Source organism: Caretta caretta, chromosome 9 (genome assembly GCF_965140235.1).
Source record: "Caretta caretta isolate rCarCar2 chromosome 9, rCarCar1.hap1, whole genome shotgun sequence".
NCBI classification, from domain to species: domain Eukaryota; kingdom Metazoa; phylum Chordata; order Testudines; family Cheloniidae; genus Caretta; species Caretta caretta.
The window spans coordinates 1,779,311-1,794,526 of NC_134214.1; the positions used below are offsets into that span (position 1 = coordinate 1,779,311).

The 15,216-nt window shown below is 51.5% G+C and overlaps 1 long non-coding RNA gene across 1 annotated transcript in view; it reads left to right on the forward strand.

Annotated features, from left to right (window-relative positions):
- LOC125642765 (uncharacterized) overlaps positions 1–15,216 on the forward strand; it is a 45,320-nt gene that overhangs the window by 12,483 nt on the left and 17,621 nt on the right. The window contains exons 2-3 of the long non-coding RNA XR_007358502.2: positions 3,376–3,465; positions 4,052–4,088. This is a non-coding gene — a long non-coding RNA (uncharacterized LOC125642765). The remainder of the gene's footprint in view (positions 1–3,375; positions 3,466–4,051; positions 4,089–15,216) is intronic.

The window sequence follows — 15,216 nt, forward strand, 5'->3', positions numbered from 1 at the left end:
TTGAAGAGGGCAGGCTACAGCACTTCAGAGCCCTGAGGCACGTCACAGGGGGGTGTGTGTGTGCAGCATCTGTGGGGTTTGTCAGGTGTGGGTCAGGGCCATTCCTCCCTCCTTGTTGACTGGCCCCCCCGCCCAAAAGGGAAGCTCCAGCACTTGACGCATTTAACACTGGGCTGGCCAAAGCTCTGGAAACTGGTCTGTAGGGCTCAGTCCTGCCTTGGTCTCTGGGGCATGGACTAGATGGGACCTAATGGATCTCTTGCCATCCCTCGAGCCCGTGAGTGATGGTTGGTTGCAGCTTATGAATTCGGTTTGGTAGTGTGTATCTGCGTCAGACTTGGACTCCATTTGGGCCGTGGGCCTTGCTGCCTTTGCTGCTGCCCTGGTGCCTCCCCGCTGGGTTGGAATTCCAAGGGTAGGAGCATGAGGCTAGCAACAGAGGGTCGTTACATCGGGATGGCACTCTGTTCACATAGGAGCACCTGGGGCAGAGTTGGCTGCCACTCAGAAGAGCCAGTCTGCCCTGGTGGGCTGGTAACTAGGTAACGGATCATCTGGTGAGGGACTGGGCTCTCCTGATGAGGCTGATCCGGGGGCACCTGACAGAGGGGGCTGGAGGTTTTACAAAAGAAGGCCTCTCAGCTGCCATCTTAGAGAGAGAGAGAGGGAGAAGAGAGCAGAGACTGCATGTTCTGGAGGAGAAGCTGTGTGCAAGAGAAAAGGGGGTCCTGGGTGCCTTGCAGGGGCTTGGCCCAAGCCCAGAGAATGCTCCAGCGAGGTGAGGAACCTGAGTCAGAGAGATGCGTACAGGTGTGTTTATTATTGTGTCTAGCTCTGTGCATTGCTCGAGCTAAGTGATGATCAGCAGTGTGTAGAGTCCTGTGCATCCTCTGTGTGTCTGCCTGTTGCCTTCACTAGCTCATGCTTTTGAAGAGTTAAACTGTGAGCCCAGAGCATCCGCATGGTTGTAGTTCTGGGAGAATTTTAAGCTATGGGGAGTCCAGGATCCCTCTCCGGAGGCTTAAAGCACACAGGGCCCAGACAGGTGGGACCCAAACACAACAGTCTAGTGAGTGTCAAGCAGAGCACAGTCTGCCAGCGCTGTGTGTGTGTTTGACTCAATGTAGCCTGGCATCTCACCAGCTTCTGCCTTATAATTAACCAACATTGCATTAGCGGCCGATCCTGTGTGGTTCTCACACCTCCAACTCCATTACTGAACTCGCTTCTGCTGCAGTCAGTGAAAAAAAAATCCCATTGCCTTCAGAGTGGGATCAGGGCCCAAGCCGATGGGAGGGGAGGAAGTTCTGCATTTCATAGGACCAGTTCCGTGTAAAAGAGCTAGACTCCGGGCACGTGGCATTGCTGGAGGGAGAGTTATTTTGTGGCATCTTTATACAATTCTGAGTAATTAAAGAATATCTACAAGGCAAGGTCTTCAGGGAGAGGAATTATTTAAGCTCAGTACCAATGTGGACACAAGAACAAATGGATATAAACTGGCCATTGGGAAGTTTAGACTTGAAATTAGACTAAGGTTTCTAACCATCAGAGGAGTGAAGTTCTGGAATAGCCTTCCAAGGGAAGCAGTGGGGGTAAAAGACCTATCTGGCTTCAAGATTAAACGCGATAAATTTATGGAGGAGATGGTATGATGGGATAACATGATTTTGGCAATTAATTGATCTTTGAATATTCATGGTAAATAGGCCCAATGGCCTGTGATGGGATGTTAGATGGGGTGGGATCTGAGTTACTACAGAGAATTTTTTCCTGCGTATCTGGCTGGTGAATCTTGCCCATATGCTCAGGGTTCAGCTGATCGCCATATTTGGGGTCGAGAAGGAATTTTCTTCCAGGGCAGATTGGAAGAGGCCCTGGAGGTTTTTCGCCTTCCTCTGCAGCATGGGGCATTGGTCACTTGCTGGAGGATTCTCTGCACCTTGAAGTCTTTAAACCATGATTTGAGGACTTCAATAGCTCAGACATAGGTGAGAGGTTTATCGCAGGAGTGGGTGAGTGAGATTCTGTGGCCTGCGTTGTGCAGGAGGTCAGACTAGATGATCATAATGGTCCCTTCTGACCTTAATATCTATGAATCTATGAATTGTTTATTGAAATATTTAAAAATACAAGTACAAACTATGGTCTGATACACAGTGTCTATCTAATCTATCCTGGTCTAATGACCTAGAGCCTACATTCCAAATCTGATTCCCTGACTGGAACTCTTTATATCAAGCTGAACTTCATAGACCAGATTTTTAAAGGAGCTTCTGCCCACTCTCTTTTTTAAATGTGTGTGTGAACCACACCTAAAGACTTTGCACTTGGATCCACTATTTTTGCAGGTGCAGTTTGCACTCAGAAGAAGGGAAGCTGTCCTTCCAAAAAAGGCTCCTGCATCTCTGTAATGGATCAAAATTCCAAATCCAAGCAATCCTGAATCTGCCAGGTTGAAACCACCATTTCCCATCTATTGGCTCAATGAACTTGGGTGTGTGTGTGTGTGTGTGTGTGATTGTTTTGGTTTGCAGAGAACAGTCATGTGTATTTAATATGTGATGTCCCTTCTGTCTGTAGTGCTGACTTATTAATTGCCAGACAATGAGCAATGGAACCCAGATGTTCCCGTTTGGTGGCCTCCCATCCTTCGTAAAGACTGTACCATGTGAGAAAAAGACAAGAGGAAGTGCCTTTTAAAATGTTTGCATTGCTGCGCACTTTACTTCCCTCGCCACAGACAGGCTTAGAGTCTCTCTCAAACGCTGGGCCCCCTCGTCACCCACATCTGAACTTGCAGCGTGGGGCACCAGCAAAGAAGTTCAGGCCAATGGGCTGGATGTGGGGAGAAGTCAGAAGAGAAGAGAGGCAGAAGAGGGCATTTCTTTCTCTCTCGGAGGGTGTATTAACCCCAGGGTTTTCCAGGCACTGCTCCCGCTCTGCCAGGCTCAGGAACTCACATCCGTGGCAGTGTAACATGAATACACTTGCAGTTCTAAGCGTTACCCTTAGGTGGCCACTCCACCGCAGACTGGTGCAGCCCGTGAGATTTAGGAACCTTCTGTAAGGATAATCCTTTGTATTTTGCAGCTTCTCTCCTGGGGAAACTCAGAGCACTTCACAAACATTAAGTAACGAATACCTTAATCGTCATGCAATGCCTCTGTGAGGCAGGTGAGAGCTATACCCATTTCTAAGGTTAGTTAAATGGATACTAGAAAGTGGCTTGACCAAGGCCACACGGGAACTCAGTGGCAGAGCTAGGAATAGAATCTAAGAGTTCCCTGCTCTGACCATTAGACCACACTGCCTCTTGTAATACTACACAACAGAGGGCTGGACTGGTGACTTTGTTTCCTTCCTGATCTTTAGTGATTGGACCCCACTGCTCTGGAATGCTCCAGGAGCCCTCAGAGGAACCGGTATTTGCCTGACCCAAGAGTATGTTGGGCTGCATGGAAGGTGAGTCACTAGCTTACTCACAGGTTTCACATTTGAAAAAAAAGAATCCATTATTTCAATAACCAGCAAATGAAATCTTGGCTTCCATGATCTCCCAAAAGTGTCAGCACTGCCGACCAATGATGGATGTAATTAAGACTTTAATAACATGTGCTAAGCTTCTGTGCTGCCTTCAGATAATTCCCCAGAGACTGTATACAGTCGATTGCATATGTCCCCACTAAGCACATTAAATCGACCGAGCGCTGCTGAATTCCACCTAAACTCGTAGCTCCCAAACAAGAGGCTGACCTGGGGGACTCTGTCATTTTTTAATTACTATCATTGCTAAATAAAAAGTAACTTTGTAACAGGCACAGGTTTACCGGGAAGTCACTCGGCTCCTGACTCTTCCCTTTGGCCAGGGGCTAAAGAACCATGTTTAAACCATGTGGTTTTAAAAGCGACAGCAGAAAGGGTGGTGTTAAGGGGCTGGCCTGGCGTTTAGGGGTCAATTCCCTGCTCTGCCACAGACTTTCTGTGTGACCTGTTCCTATTTGCAGTGTTCACGCCTCTAACCGTTATTAATTATTTCTTCACTACCCAGGTATCATCAGGACAAGCTTTACTGGAGACTACCGCAGGTTAGTCTGTGGGATGGCTTTATTGTTAGTAATAGGGGGGTTGTAATGGCTTGGGTTGCTGTGCGATCGGTTTTAAAGACATGTTGAGAACAGAGCGCATAAGGATTTGACCAACAAATAACCTCTTGTAAGGTTTCCACTTCATGTTTTTAAACAGGAAAGGAATATGATATCGATGCTCTTCGAATTATGATCTGATAAGTTCTCCTGGCAAGTTGTCACATTCTCCTGGCAAGTTGTCACATCCACTGTCTTTTTCTGACATTAAAATTTGAAACCTCTCTACACCATGGATTTAATCCTGAGACTCGCCCCCTGGGACGATGTCACTATTCGTTATTTCGTCCCTGCATCTCCTCTCAGCGGGTTTTCTCATAGATTCCTAGGACTCCATTTCACCCCGTGCATGTCACGTGGCTGAGCTGGGATTTCCCAGTGGCCCGTAGTTTGGGGGAGATGCTCTGGGGCTGGCTCAGTTGTCCGGCAGTATCTTGGAGAGTTTTGTGATCTAAGCACCACGGTGTTGGGAAAGTCGCTCTGACTGCAGGCTCCTAACATGGCGCCTATGTACTGCAGGGCCGTTACCAAGCACCAGACTGGTTCACAGGAACTAGAGTCCTGATGAGACCCTGCAAGGGGCACCAGGATTCCAAAGGAGCTGAGATTCACTAGGACCGACCCGATCGTCAGTGGCTGCGGCCTGGTTATCGGGCACGGCGTGATGCTCAGGAATCGGGAGGGGCCTGCACTTTCAGGCTGAGTGCCCACAGTCTCTGGGCCCCCACAGTGATTCCTCAGTCCCTTGTAGGGGGCAGGGTGGGATGTCTTGCTCATAACCTAGCAGATCCTGTGAGCCCAGTGGAGATAGAGACCCATCTGGGCAGCGGCCTTGCTCCTCCACGTTGGCTACCAGCCCCTCAGGACCCCTACAGATCCATGGCAGCAGGGAGCTCCCTCATGCTGACAAGGTCACAGAGGGGTCTCTGCACAGCCTGGGGAAGGCGGGTATGATGCTATGACAGTGTCACTCCCCGGCAGAAATCCACCGGGTTTTCATCTCCACTTGCAGCACGGCCAGCAGAGTCCATTGCTGGGGCTTGTCCTGTGGTTTGGTTCCTACTGCTCAGTCAGCTGAGGCCCACGTACCGGACAGAGGCGTACAGCGAGGGAGAGCGGAGTCCTGGAGCAGGTCAGAGGGACAGGCCTGCCCCACTGACACTGGACTTTGCACGAGTAGTGGGGCTGGCTGAATGTCCCTTGGCTGCTGGTTGCCGGCCTGGTGTGTGTGTGTGGGCAGGGGTGCGTGCACTAGGGCGTGTGCACGTCTCCTTCTCCGATGTCTTGGCTGCAGGCTCGATGAGCAAAACCCAGCTGCCTTCTGGCTGGGGAGCATCCACTGTGGAAATCGAGGAGGAGCTGACAATCCCTAAAGATTGGCTGCACATACGGCCAAGCAAGAGCTGCTGGCTCCCAGCCTAATTCACTGCAAATGTTCTTCAAATGTGGTTCTAATTTGTACCTCCCTCCCCTCCCTTGGCTCTGGGAGAGGGCTGCAGTCGCCAGTGTGCTGTCAGACTGCAGGGCGGCCTCACATTTCAGCTGACGGGGGATGGTGTGTGGACCAGGACCAATAAATCCTCAGTGCTCACACAGCTCAAACCGGTGACCTGTGGGCCATCTCCAGACAGGAAATGACAGCTCCTACTGCATGCTGCTTGTTACCAGAAGGACAGGGCACCTCTAAGCATGTGTCCTGATTTGAACATCCACAGGGCCCAAGCCTGTGAGACTTTGAGCCCCCTCAACTCTTATCAGCTCCCTTGAGCGTATCAGGGCCTTTCATGGTAAACTCTTTGTGGCAGGCTGTAAAGATCCTAGTGGACTGCTGGTGCTATTCAAATAATGGCCAGCTCTAATTCTAGCTCAGACATGAGGCATGCTCTTCCCATGATTTTGTCCTTTATTTGCATGACTAGTAGGGTGAACACAGGACTGGGAGCCAGGAGCTGCAGAGTTCTTATTGTGCTTAATTGCTCTGTGCCTCAGTTTCCCCTCCTGTAGAATGGGACTGAAGACCTCTAACCACTTTGCATTATGCCAGTCGGGCACAGCCCGTTCTGCCTCCCATAGCTCCCAGGCAGGTTGGTGGGTGGAGGCTGCACCTTCCTGGGTGCAGCTGATTCTCCTTCCCCTGCTGTGTGTCGAGCTAGCCACGCTGGTCGGTTCAATGGGGGGCTGAGGCTGGAACCCTTTCCCTGCCTGCTCTCTGCTCCCTTTGGGGCACTGTGAGCCCCCAGGCGAGCAGGGCTGGGGCAGCCCCTGCGTTCCCCGGAGCCTGATGCTAGCTTATGGCATACTAGTGGGGAGGGGGGTTCCTGATCCCTCTCACTACACTGACCCAGGCAGGATGTGCCCTGAATGGGCCCAGGCCAGGCAGGGCATTCTTCTCATCCCCATTTCAGAGATGGGAAAACCAAGGTGCATAGAGGGGCATGATGTACCCAAGCGAATCAGTGCCAAAGCTGGGATGCAGCCTGCTCTGGTGACTGGTTTCAGCCAGGGCCTCTAGGCACTACCATCATGTAACTAATAGTCTCTTGCATCCCAGTCCTGAGCTCTAAGCGCTTCCAGCCCCCGTTTCCGTCCACCTGGCCTTGGCTAAATGTAAGTATTGCACCGTGTTCACTGTTAAAGCTCAGCAGACTTGTCTGAGGTGGCGTCATGAATTAGTGTCCCCTGTGCTTCAGAGCGCCTGGCCTGCAACGTGCTGCTTCTCTGTGCTCTGGGGCAGGAGGGGTGTGTGTCAGGGACAAGCAAACAGCACAGAGGCCTCTTGAATACTCTGACCATGATCTAGGTGACTCAAAGGGATGTAGCGTGAGATAATTGAATAATGGTGATATGGGGGAGAATTCAGGGTCCGTGTCCCTTGTGCTCACGCCCTACACGTGTGGAGGCAGGCTACCTATTTACAGCTCACTAGGCAGCAAGGTAAAAGATGGTGCTGAACTGGCAGAAGGCTGCTTCTTGTTTTGCAAACATACTCTCTTCTCCTGCGCCGGTGCAGTGCTTTGATTCTGCATTTAAAGGAGTGAAAAATCATTTCCACTGGGTGGGCTGGCTATCTATCTATCTATCTATCTATCTATCTATCTATCTATCTATCTATCTAAAGCGCAGTTTGTGAGGCTCTGCCATGAGACAATGCAGACTGTCACAATAACGGGGGAGATACAGGGTCGCAATGTATGTGATGACACCTGACTCCTTAATTCACACAGCCAAATGCACAAGGTGTTGTGGTTTGCTGGTTTCTGTGATCTTTAGCAGCAAGGTTGGGCAGAGTAACTCAGATAGAACAGAGCCTCCCCTTTTCTGCAGAACTATTCAAACCAAAATCTTAGATTAGACCTATCTGGGGAGCTGGAGAAGTCTGGGGAGCTTTTCCCCAGTGTGGTCTGCGTAGCGCTGGGTGGCTTGGGACCTAGCTACCCCTGAAGCAGAAAGCTGGAGTCAGCTGGACCGCTCAGCTCTGAACAGCTCGTGGTGTTGGGGCAGAGGCAGTGAGTGCCTTTGTCGAGGGACTTCTCCTGCACTGTTACCCTGAAGGTGCTGATGTCCCAAGTTGGGTGGTTTGAATGGGCTGAGCGGCCGCTCCCTGGTTTGTGCTTCGGTCAGAGTGGCTAAGCTTCCAGCTGGAAGGTGTTGAAACTGGAGTCCAGGGGCTGTAATGGGCACATGAGATGAACACACTTGGGCACCCCCTTTGCACACTTGTGTTGAGGTCTGTGCTCCAGGAGAGACGCTTCTCACGCTATTTCCAACCCAACTGGAAGCAGCAAGGGCCAGATCTCTGGTGCGGTTTCCAGCCCAGATTTGCTGTCTCAGGAGGTTCGGATACAGAGTCAAGCCTTATCCAAGTGAACTGACCCGAGCAGATGATCACAGGTTTTGGGGTGCAGGTAGCCACTGCCTGAGGGGCCCTGGGCTTCAGAGGGCCCTACAAATAAATTTTCATTTAAAACACAAAATAGCAGCCTGTAGCCTTTTTGCCTTGAGAGCACCTTGGAAATGGCAGGCCACGTAAGCCCACCGCTGGCCCCGCCTGCTCGCAGCAAGGATTTGCCTGCGGCTCACAAGCCAAGTGCTCGGACACGAGGGTGCTGCTCCTGGTATAAATACCTGGGTGGCTAGATCGAGATGGCGACGCCCAGGGAGCCAGCCACCTCACCCAGGGCTGGCCTTAGGAGCGGACGGACCCGGCTACCGGATCTGGGGGGACTCCAGATGAATTTGCAGCTGCAGGAGCTTCGGCCAAAGATGCTGAGGATGCCACGTTCTCCCGGCCCACGGGCTGCGTGGCCTCCGACCACCAGCAAGGGTGGCCCAGCAGCGTGCCTCAGTCCAGGCAACAGGCAAAGCGCAGAGCAGGGAGGATGGGGCTCCTGTGCTCTGATCTCCTCCGACAAGAGACTGCCGCACACGCGTCACTCGCTACCTGAGGCTTGTCAGGGAGAGGGCCGGGGCGGCTCCAGCCTCTTCCTGCTGGGGAGGCTGAGGTGGGCTTGACAGAAAATCGGGGGGGAGCTGTGCCCCCCCCTTGCCACAAGGCCCCACGTCTCTCTGTGGTCCCGCTCCCTGCTCCTCCTCAGTTAAGTGCTGGCCCCTCCTCCTTCCCTGAGGCCCCGCCCCCTGGGCAGGTCAGAGCTGGAGCTGGGCAATATGGGGCGGCTGCTGGGCTGGCTGGTGCCGTGGTGCGGGCGGCTGCGGCTCTCCCATCTCCTCCTTTCGCTGCTGCTGGTGCCCGGGGCCGCAGTTGCTCCTCAGTTCCCCATCGCCCTTCGACGGCTCACAGCCCATAAGAGCCGCCCAGGCCAGGGGACCCGGCTCTGGGGCTGGCAGAGCGCTCAGGGAGCAGTGACCGCGGGGCTGGGGCCCAGGAGCCAGGGCCAGAGGGAGTCCGTTCAGGCTGCTGGGGAAACCAGTGCCCTCCGGCGGGTGGGGACACAGGCTAGGGGCTGCCTGTAGCAGCGGAGAAGTAATGTTTGTCCTTTGCTCTGGGAGAGGTGGCTATAAGGGGGCTAAGGCAAATTTTGGTGTGGCTACAGCCCCGGTGCCCGCATCTCCCCCACCGCCACTCCTGGAAAGGGGATGATCTTCCCTATCTCTGCCAGTGTCCATTGTGACAACCGGTGCTTATCTGTAAGGTTCTGTGTATGTGTTAGCCTTCACCAGGATCTCTCTAATGCACCCAGCTCCTCTGGACAACTGTCATTTAACGAACGGTTTGGCCACTACTCCGTTCCCCTCCTGCCATTCCACGGGGGGTCAGAGCCCCTTCCTCCCAGTGCTGCTGCGGCTGCACGCCCACTGTGTGAGATAGGGTGTCACAGAGACTCACAACGGGGGACCAAAGCACTAAGAACTGCCCAGGAATCCTTGACCAAAAAAAACCCCATCACCCGATGTCTGAGCACCTGGCTTGTGAGCTGTAGGGCCTAGCAGTGGGTTTACATGGCTTGGGGCTCTCAAGGCAACAGGACTAAGATGGAATATGATAGAGGCCTATAAAATCATGACTGGTGTGGAGAAAGTAAATAAGGAAGAGTTATTTACTCCTTCTCATAACACAAGAACTAGGGGTCACCCAATGAAATTAATAGGCAACAGGTTTAAAACAAACAAAGGGAAGTATTTCTTCACATAACACACAGTCAATCTGTGGAACTCCTTGCCAGAGGATGTTGTGAAGGCCAAGACTATAACAGGGTTCAAAAAAGAACTAGATAAGTTCATGGAGGAGAGGTCCATCAATGGCTATTAGCCAGGATGGGCTGGGATGGTGTCCCTAGCCTCTGTTTGCCAGAAGCTGGGAATGGGCGACAGGGGATGGATCACTTGATGATTCCCTGTTCTGTTCCTTCCCTCTGGGGCACCTGGCATTGGCCATTGTCAGAAGATAATGGGCTAAATGGACCTTTGGTCTGACCCAGTATGGCTGTTCTTATGGTCTTATGACTACACACTTTTGTTTAACCTTTTAGGAGGAATACCAGTGTCTGCTTGAACAGGGGCAGGTCCATGTGGGACAGGATCATGTGAGTGCTCAAGCTAAGGGATGATTGTGCCATAGGCTGGAGGCCATCACAATCTGTGAGCCTGATCCTGCATCCATGGAAGGCCATGGGCGTTTGGCACTCTGGCACTGGGAGCAGGTCCCATTGTGGAGGTGTATATTTCGACAAACACCCTCGTCTGTGCACGGGCAGTAACAGAAGGAAGGAGCAGTGTCACTGACCATTATGCTAATGTACTTCCCCACAATCCTGGGGCACAGTGGGGTTTCTCTGATCCAGCCTTTGTGTTCAGTTAAATAGGGACATTAATATTTTATATTGACACAAGCTTTTCCCTCTGAGGATCTCTATGTGCTTTGGGACCATTAATTAACCCCCCTTATAACACAGACAAGCACCATTATGCCTATTTTAAACATGACTGAGGCACGGAGCAGTTCCAGGAGTTGCTCACGGTCACTCAGGGGATGTGAGGGAGAGTACACTGGGGTCCTGGGTCTCCTCACCCATTTCTCCCACGAGGCACCACTCCGTCATACTCAGCTGTTGACACTGCTAATGCTTTGCCCCTCTGTGTTCATGCAGCTTGAACGTAGTCGTGCCTCTCGTTCGTTTTTAATCTTCAAAAAATAAAATACTTGACCCACAGTGCACAGTTTCAGCCGCTCTCACATTGTTTTATGGCTGGGTTAGAAATGCCTGAATAGCTGAGTTCTGAATGGAAACCCTGACGCAAAGTCAGCTCTCATGGTATTGAAATAAAATTGCCTCAGACGAATACAATTCTTCTCCAGTTTCAGGAGGGTCAGGCTCAATGGGCCAGGAGTCTCCAAGAGCGAGTGCAGCCTGGGTGAGCCAGCACCTGCAATAACATCTTTCAAGTCATTGTGCTGATGGCAGATAATGCAGGACCGGAAAAGGAAATGAGGAGTAAAGGAGCTGGGAGTAGCAAAGTGGAAGGGAAAACTCAGCAAGAGGACTGAATTCCCTCCCCACTGACCTGGCTAGAAGGGGATTTTGTTAATGATTATTTTGCCAAGTAATTTTAGAGGAGGAACTCCCCCTGCAACATATCCTGTGTATGTGATTAACTATTGGAGGCTCACTGCTGTCTGTGGGGTGAGGGTGCTGGGTTTTTTGGCACTAAAGATCCCTTCATACCGGGCAAATCCAGAACCTGGTGATTACATTCTACCTGACTAAAATTCCCCATAAGGTTTCAATTGGATACAGGAATCTACTTGACTTCCCTGTCCTAAATTATTGCATATTATTGTTGTGTGCTATTAGCAGACACCACATTCCACTCTACAGGTGGCTGCATTTCAATAGTGGGCGATGCAATCCTACTTTCCCAGTATTGTGTTTGTAAATAGTTGGTCCAAAACTGCAATCTTGCTACCAAAGGCAAAGTAATTTCAGGGAGTTTTGGATTCCTTTGTAACCCTTCTTGTCCCTCCAGTTTGGCCTCTGACAGATTGCTTGGATCCAGAGTCAAAAGAGAGAGATACATTTTCCATTTCTGGTTGAGATGCTGCCATAATCTCTCAAGAACAGCTGATTGATCCACTAAAATGTCTCCCATTTGGGGATGAGATCTCCAAACAACTTGTGACATTTCAGCACTATCCAAACTACAGGCACGATCTGGTCTGTGGCCTGCAGATTAGCCTGAATCTGAACCATATGCAGACTTCAACAACTTGGCCCATTTTATCATCAGAGTGCACTGAGATCCAAACGGCTGTACTGAAAGGCAGAATGTTAACTGTCTCTGTAGCTGTACTTGGTGGAAACTGTAGAAGGAGGTAAACCCTGTGGCCACAGACATAGAGAGTCAATTGGTTCATCTGTCCATTTCTGGAAGGCAAATTGACGGGTTTGGACTGGACCCTAGAGAGAACTTACCCTATTGGAGGAGTCCCCCTCCAGTGACAGGGGGTCACTGTGTGTTCATCTCATGTGTGTTCATGTAGCCAAAACTCACAATGGGAACCTCACAATCTTATAGGCAAGATCTCCAGCAGGTGACACAAAGCCAGGTAAGTGCCTGTCAAGTGTTCAGATGCCTCTATCTCTGTGTTAGGCCAAACCAAACACACAGAGGTGAAGGCCAGTTTTGGGACAGTTTGGATTTTGATCAAAACTCAGCATGTGGTAAATGTGCCTTGCAGTTACATGTGCTAATTGTATGTGTTAATGTCACTTTGATTGGGAGAGAGCAGGAAAGGAAGAAATACAGTTACAACAGACTGAAAACCATCTTTTCTTTAAATAAACCACTGATCTGGTGCAGCTCTGCTGGGATTGTCCTAGTGAGAGAACAAGACCCTGGGTACAAGGAAACACGGGGCTTGTCCTTTTAAGATCAGAAGGGTTTTTTAATTGACTTTAGCTCTGGTACACTAAGGAAAACATACAGAAGGGTAATTAAAGTGTAAGAGCAATGCTGGGTTTACCTTTAATGGCTTGCAGCTGCAAATATTTTTCTGTCTTCCCTGGCCCACTTGTAAGACGTCTGGTTGTATTTCTCATCCTGACCAATTAGGTTCCCATGTGTGCTGCAGGAGTGAAAATATAGAAAGTGAATAATCCTTCAGTTCTGCTCCTCATCTCAAAAGTCTTTGAACCTCTCAGTTCGATGGCTCTGTTCCATTAGAAAACATGTTGGTTCTTAGTTCTGCCCCCCTCCCACCACTCCCCTGCCCCGTCCCTTGTTTAAAAATGATCTTAACCTTTAGCAAAGGTGCCTGGGCACCACCATTCATCTTCAAACCCTTCTGGTCAAAGCTGAGGGCTTCCCTTTTCTTTCGCTTAGTTTCACAACAGGTTTCCCTTTTTGATGCTGGTTTTCTGCCAACATTTCCATGCTGAAATCAAAAGGGACCATCCATTAATAGAAGGCATCTGTAACAAGCACACTATTGTTATGTTTCTTTCAAGGTGCCCTGTTTTTTTAGTAAACTGGTAGTGACGTGTAACCTCCAAAATGGGGAAAGGGGGAAATCAGTGGCTAAAATCCTAGCGGAGTAGACTCTACAGTAATAGGGGAGTGTGTGTGATAGGGATGCTTTCGATGCCAGGCTGACTCAGGGGGTAACCAGTAGCCTCCGGTTCTTAGGACGGGGTGCCAGGGGTCTGCTGTGACATGAGGGTATGGTCACCTTTGAGTTCCTCTCTTTCGGGCCGCTGCCCCCTTGTTTGGTCCTCGCAGGGATGTGTGAGGGCCCCAGGGAGGGTCCACCCACAGACACAAGGAGCCACCCCCTCAACACAAAAGAGGAGAGGGCTGTGGAACACCAAGGACTAGCTCATTCTGGGGAACCAAGAACGCAAACGTGTGTGGGGGGGTGCAGCTCATGTGATCCAAAGCCGGGATCTAGAGCCGTGGGGAAGGACTGTCATCCCCACTGAACCCCAGGGCAATCCCAGCACAGGCAGCTGCTGCAGCCTCTTTGCCACACAGCCCATGAGTATGCGTCTGTCCTGAGCCACAGAGCCCACCCCTAAGGTGTGTGGGCATGGGGCAGTCTGCGAGCTCCCCTCAGGTCCCAGCCTTTGTGTGCGTAGGTCAGGATTGTCTCTGGCTTGGCTGGCGAGGGAGAAAACTCCTTGGGAAAGGAGTGAGGCACTGCACGCTCCTGCACTGAGCAAGAGGAGCTCCAGCCTGAGAGCGCAGCACTGCCCATCCCAACACAGGGCTCTGCCGGGGCACCATCAGCCCTCGCCTGGCCAGCCCCCAGGAACTTGCCAGCGTTGTTCATCTCTGCGGGCAGCGGGGCCTGGGCATGTGGCCAGCCCAGAGAAATGGGCTCCTGCTTCAGCAGCCGGGGGCTTCCCATTCCCATTTACTGCCACCTCCATATTAAGGTCCCCTGGGAGCCATGTGCTTCCCTGCCGACCTGCTGCAGGTTTAGGTGATGCCACCTGCTGAAGTAGCCAGGCTCCGCCACAGGGCACAAAAGGAAGCAGACAACAGAGAGAAGAGCTGCTAGGGCCTCCCCTTGTTTGGAGGAGGTACAGGCGGCATCTCTGGCTAGGGCATCTCTGAGCCACATGTCTAGGGCTGGAGGGCAGCTTCTGGCCTATGTCAGGAGAATGACGGGCACAGGAGTCCCTCTGAGCAGTAGCAGGCAGCTCTCCAGCCGGTGGGGCAAGCATGGGGAGGACACTGGGAGGGGGAGGTGTGTGCTGAGCTAAGCTCAATGCTGGACCGTTAATTGAAACATTCCTGGCGCAGTTGTGTGTGTAAATGGGCCAGATTCCACCCTGAGACTAGGAGACTGCACAGGGGTCATGGGGTGGAATTTGGCACAAACAGTGGGTCTGATTCTGCTCTTATTTATCCCCGGTGTGAAGCAGGAGCAGCTCTGCTGAAGTCAGCAAAGTTGCACTGTTGTAAAATCTGCAGGAGCAAGAATCGGGCCCAAGGGTTAATTTCTGCTGGTGGGGTTAAATCCCAGCAGGTATCAGCGACGGGCCCAGACTGTGCCACTGGCTCTGAGCTCTGAGTCCAAATGTGACGACGTGAGTTTCAATCTACAGCAGGCTGGAGAATGCCCTGAGTTTGGAGAGAGTCCAGATTCACATTCAGATCTGAACACTGCAGCTTGAGTCCATCTCTGTAGAAACCAGCAAACGTCTGACATACTCCTGGTTAGGCTTGGCACAGCTCAAAGGGGCTGTCTCCAGCTGTCTCAGCCTTAAGAATCTCCTGCAAAGCAGAATGGTGAGTGTCTAATAAATGCCAAGTAAAAGCGGCGTTGAGTGTGAGAGCGCCTCGTCAGTGTCAGGAGCTGGTGATTAATGACCCTCTAATCCCGCTCGGAATATCTGACCAAACACGCTGGAGCCCCGCAGCACAACAAACCGCATTAGTCCCATCAGCCCCCTCGCAAAGGTGTGGGCTGCGGCTGCTCCCACCGGTGCCGTGGCCATGCAGCCCTCTTCCCTCGGGTTTTTAAGCGGGCAGAAGAATGAAGTGCGTACAATGGAAAAGGAACTTGGTCTAAAGGAATAGGCTGTGCCATGAATAAACATGCAGGTTCCTG